The sequence below is a fragment of the Chrysochloris asiatica genome, unplaced genomic scaffold (assembly GCF_000296735.1).
Source record: "Chrysochloris asiatica unplaced genomic scaffold, ChrAsi1.0 scaffold00114, whole genome shotgun sequence".
NCBI lineage: Eukaryota > Metazoa > Chordata > Mammalia > Afrosoricida > Chrysochloridae > Chrysochloris > Chrysochloris asiatica.
Window position 1 is genome coordinate 7,138,918 of NW_006408632.1, and position 5,789 is coordinate 7,144,706.

The following is a 5,789-nucleotide window of genomic DNA, read 5'->3' on the forward strand; positions in this document are numbered from 1 at the left end:
TTCTGACAGCACATCTGTTGAAAAGACTATCACTTCCCCATTCGATATATTTAGGTATTTTGTCAAAAATCTGTTGGCTGTATGTAGATGGGTTAGTTTCTGGATTCTCAATTCTGCTCCATTTATCTATGTATCTTTCATTGTACCAGTATCAAGCTGTTTTGACCACTGTAGCCATGTAGTAAAATTTGAAGTCAGGGAGTAAAAGGCCTACAACCTATTCTTCTTCTACAGCAGTGCTTAGCTTATCCTGGGTCTCTTTCCTTTCCATATAAAATTTGTAATTTTTTTCCTATAATTTGAGGAATGTAGTTGGAATCTGGATTGGGATTGTATTCTTTGTGTAAATTGCTTTGGCCAGTATTGACATTTTCACAATGTTAAGTCTTCCGATCTAGGAGCATGGTACATTCTTCCATTTTTGTAGGTCTCTTTTGGTTTCTTGTAGTGATGTTTTATAGTTTTCTTTGTTTAAGTCCTTTGTTTCTCTGGTTACATTTATTCCTAGATATTTCATCTTTTAGGTGGCTATTGTAAATGCTATTGCTTTCCTAATGTCCTTTTCAATGCTGTCCTTTTTGGTATAGATGAATCCAACTGATTTTTGTATGCTGATCTTATATCCTGCTACCTTGCTGAATTTTACTATGATGTCTAGTAGCTTTTTTACTGCGTCTTTGGGGTTTTCTACATATAGGATCACATCATCTGCAAATAGAGAGTTTTACTTCCTTTTTGCCAATTTGGAAGCCTTTAGTTTTCCTGTCTTGCCAAATAGCTCTTGCTAAAACTTCTAGTACAATATTGAATAGGAGTAGTAAAAGCAGGCATCCTTGTCTGGTTCCTGTTCACAGAAGGAAGGCTTTCAGTTTCTCTCCATTGAGAGTAATGAGGCTGTTGGTTTTGTATTGTTGTTGTTGTTATGTGCCGTGGAGTCAGTTCTGACTCATAGCAACCCTGTACAGGGTTTCCGAGGCTGTAAATCTTTACGGGAGCAGAAAGCATCATCTTTCTCCCGTGGAACAGCTGGTAGTTTTGAACTGCTGACCTTGTGGTTCACAGTCCGATTCGTAACCACTATGTATATATGCTCTTAATTATGTTGAGAAATTTCCCTTCAATTCTTATATTGTTGAATGTTGTTATCAGGAATGGATGTTGGATTTTTTCAAACGCCTTTTCGGCATCAATTGATATGATCATGTGGTTCTTTTCTTTTTTCTTATTTATATGGAGGATAACATTGATCATTTTTCTAATGTTGAACCATCCTTTCATCCCTGATATGAATCCCACTTGATCATGATTTATTATCTTTTTGATGTGTTGCTGGATTCTGTTGGCTTGGATTTTGTTGAGAATTTTTGCATCTGTGTTAATGAAGGATATTGGTCTATAATTTTCTTTCTTAGTGACATCCTTCCCTGGTTTTGGTTTGAGGTTTATGCTTGCTTCATAAGATGTATTAGTAAGTTCTCCAGCTTCCTCTATCTTCTGCAATAATTTGAGTAGGATTGGTGACAGGTCTTCCCTGAGTGTTAGGTAGAATTCTCCATTGAAGCCATCTGTGCCTGGACTTTTTTGGTTGGGAATTTTGATTGTCTGATCAATTTCTTCTTTTGTTATGAGTCTGCTCATGTTTTCTACTTTACTGTGTGTAAGCTTAGGTAGGTCTTGCTTATCTAAAAATGCATCCATCTCTTCTAAGTTTTAAAATTTGTTGGACTACAACTCTTGTTAGTATTCTGTTATTATCTTTTGATTTCCTTTGGTTTTATTATGGTTCCAAACCACATTACTCATGTGATTTCTAATGCATGTTATTTGTGTCTTCTCTCTCTTTTCTTTTGTTATGTTTGCCATCGGTCTGTCAATTTTGTTAATCCTTTCAAAGAACCAGCTTCTTGTCCTGTTGATTGTTTCTATAAATTTTCTGTTTTCTATCTCATTTATTTCTGCTCTAAACTTCTTTATATCTTTTCTTTTGGTGGCTGTATGTTCCCTCTGCTGGTCTGTTTCTAATTGTTATAGATGTTGTGTTGATGTGTTAATTTGGTTCCTTCTTATTTTTGGATGTGTCCATTTATTGCAATAAATTGTACTCTCAGCACCACTTTCACCCGGTCCCAAAGATTTTGGTATGTTTTCTCTTCGTTCTCATTTGTTTCTAAGAACATTATGAGTTCATGTTTAATTTCTTCTACTACCTAGTCACTTTTCAGCAGGGTGTTATTCAGTTTCTATGTATTTGAGTTTATCCTTGGTCTTCCTATTGTTGATTTCTAGCTTGATAGCATTTTGGTCTGAGAAGATGCTTTGTAGTATTTTGATATTTGTAAATTCATGAAGATTTATTTTGTGGCCTAAGACATGGTCTATTCTGGATAATGTTCCATGTGCACTGGAAAAGAATGTGTATTGTGCTGTTGTTGGGTTGAACGCTCTGTACACATCTATGAGATCTATTTGATTGTGGTATTTAGTTCTTCTGTGTCTTTGTCAAGTTTCTTTCTGGTTGTTTTATCCATTTTTGAAAGTGGTGTATTAAAATCACCCACTATTATCGTAGCTTCATCTATTTCTTTATTCAAATCTATTAGAATTTGCTTTATATATTTTAGAGCTCTTTCATTGGGAGCACTGATAATTATTTTGGTTATGTTCTCTTGCTCAGTTGTCCCTTTAATCATGAGATAATGTCCATCTTTATCTATTATGCTGGTTTTTACCTTAAAGTTTATTTTATCAGAGATTAGTACTACCACTCCTCTTCTTTTTTGATTGCAATTAGCTTTGTATATTTTTTCCCATCCTTTGACTTTTAATTTCTTTTTGTCTCTGTGTGTGAGGTGTGTCTCTTGCAGACAGCATATTGAAGGATCTTGTTTTCTTATCCATTCTGCCACCCTCCATCACTTAACAGGTGCATTTAATCCATTTACATTCAGTGTACATTATTGATAGGTATGGATTAATTGCTACCATTATGTTTGTGGGTTTTTTGTGGTGTTGCTGCTTTCTTTATTCTGTGTGTCTTCCTTTGTCGAGTTCATGCTTTTTGTTCTTTCTTGTGAGTTTCCTCATAGTTTTAATGTTTCCACGTTCTTGGATTTTCATTTTCTTGGTAAATTGTGAAGTGTTAATCTTCGTTGAGTTTGCGTTATATAGTCCATTAACTTTTCTCTCCATTTAGTGCAGTCTATTTTGTCTTGTAATCTACTTGACCTTCTCACCATCTGGATCTCTGTTCCTGTGTGTTTACCTTCTTTTACATTGTAATTGTTTTGGTCATAGACTGACCTCCCAGATGCTCTCAGATTGTTCTTATAATTTTGTTCTGTTCTCGACTCTTCCGTCTGTCGATTTAGTACGGGGTGGTGCTGCCATGTATGTCAGTCTCTGGTTGTTGTGGGTTCTTGTTTATTCTCAGTCCACAGAACTCCCTTAGGATGTTTTGCAGTGCAGGTTTGTCTTTGGAAAAATCCCTTAGCTTCTGTTTATCCTGGAATGTTTTGATTGTACTGTTGTGTTTGATTGATAGCTTTGCTGAAAAAAGGATTCTTGGTTGAAAGTTTTTTCTTTCCGGGTTTTATATATGTCTCACCATTGCCTTCTTGCTTGCATGGTTTCTGCTGAGAGATCCGAGCTTAATCTGACTTGCTTGTGTTTGCATGTAGTACTTCTGTTTTCCCTAGCTGCTTTCTGGAGTGTCTCCTTATCTTTGATTTTGGAGAGCTTGATTATGATATGTCTCGGTAATTTTCTGTTGGGGTCTGTCGTTCCTGGGGTTCGTTGAGCTTCTTGAATGTTTATCTTTTCACTTTCCAGATGTTAGAGAAATTTTCTTTCAGCAGTTCTTCAACTATTTCTTCTGTGGACTTGTGTGATTCTTCTTGTTCTGGAATGCTGATAATACTTAAGTTATTCCTCTTCATGTAGTACAACATGAATCTTAGATTGTCTTCTGAATTTTTAATCCTTTTTTCTGTTTGTTCTTCTATCTTATTGGTATTGAAAGATTTGTCTTCCAGCTCACTGGTTCTGCCTTCTGTCTCTTCTCTTCTACTCCTTTGCCCTTTCGGAGGATTGTCTGTTTCTGATACTCTATTTTTGATCATTTGGACCTCCTTCTGTAGGGTTTGAATTGTTTCCAATGCTGTATATATCTTATTTCATTGTTCCTGTAGTGCTTTTCTGACTTCTTCCTTATTTTTCTTAACTCCATTGTAACGTGTTTTGATACACTTTATAATCATTTTCATGAATTCCTTCTCAGGCATTTCCAAGGCCTGCCTTCCTTCCAGAATGGAGTCCTATTCTACCTCTAGGTCATTTGTCTCAGACATTTTGTCTTGTTTCTGGACATGTGTTGATATGATCATCTGCTTTTGCTTTTTGAACATGTTTAGTGTTTAACTGTGGCCTTAATACTTAATATGTGTATTGGTATTTTTTTATGCTTTCTGATTGTTTCCAGGTAGATGTGATCCCTTTTCACTCTTCTTATATGTTAACTCCAGAGTAAATTTCACAGGTGTTGTCTACCTCCCTGGTATATGGTTATTGGTATTGGTTCTTGCCTGGGTTTGTTGTTTTATAAGGTGTGGCACAGTTGCTGTCTCTTCACGGGTAATATAAGGAGAGAGAGTGTCTCCCAAAAGTAGAAGGGGGAGCATAAAACATCCAAATAGGAAAAGCAAAAAAAAAGAAAACAAAAAAACCACCACAACAACAAAAAGACAAAAGTAAACTCAATACTGTAGTCTATAATCACAGAAAAGGAGAGGAAGGAGAGAGAGAGAAAAAAATCTGTAGCCTAATATGAGTATGATTTTAATGTCCTCTCTTCAACTTCTTGCCTTCAAAGCTGCCTGAGAGATTTCAAGATGCCACTGTTGGCTGTTATGCTGTACATCAGGATTTAATTTAATTTTTGGCCTGTTTTGTTTTTAAATGCTCTTTCCCTCTCTACACCCCTGTCCTGGTATTTCCCGTATTTAAAACAACACCAACAAAACACACACACACACAAACAACACTTCAGGGCCAGCTTTTGGGCTGAGAGTATCTGTGTGTATGCATGGCAGAAGAACCCACCAGTTGGGAAGGTGGGTGGTGTCCACTCAGGCACCCCCTCTAGTCACCAGAATGGAGGTACACAAACTGTGTGTGTATGTGTGTGTGTGTGTGTGGGGGGCAATGAACAGATACGAAAAAAATAAATAAATCAGAACAAAGCAAAACTGACAATGTGTATTGTCCACCTTTTCCCCCAAGGTTCCTGCAGCATTTTTCTATGTTGTGTCTGCTTCCCCGCTTGGTCTTGCCATTTGGTTTCACCCAAGTTGTTGGCTCGGGGCAGATTCACAAGTATATGATTTCTTACTTTTGCTACAAGTTCCACTAGCTATAAGCCTTCAAACCTTTTAAATATTCCTGTCTCTGTGGTTCCGAGTTTTGGAGCTCTGACATGGATCTACTTTTCCTGGTATTCTGTGGTATTTCTGATGGAGAACTTCACTGCACCTCCACACTAGCCGCCATCAAGCCCTGCCTCTCCAATTTTCTTTTTAATTGTGAAAAATTGTTGAAAGAGAAAAAGTTGGTATCTGGACCAAACCCAGTGTATCTGGACTGAACGTGATATGAGAGTTCATCCTAAGACTGGTGTGAGTCAAACCTTTGCATTTTCACTTTTGTCTATATTGCCCATTGGCACCATAACCCCAAACCAGAACTCAAACTTCAAACAAAATAAAAAGTGTTCTCTCAATGTTTTCCTTATATAA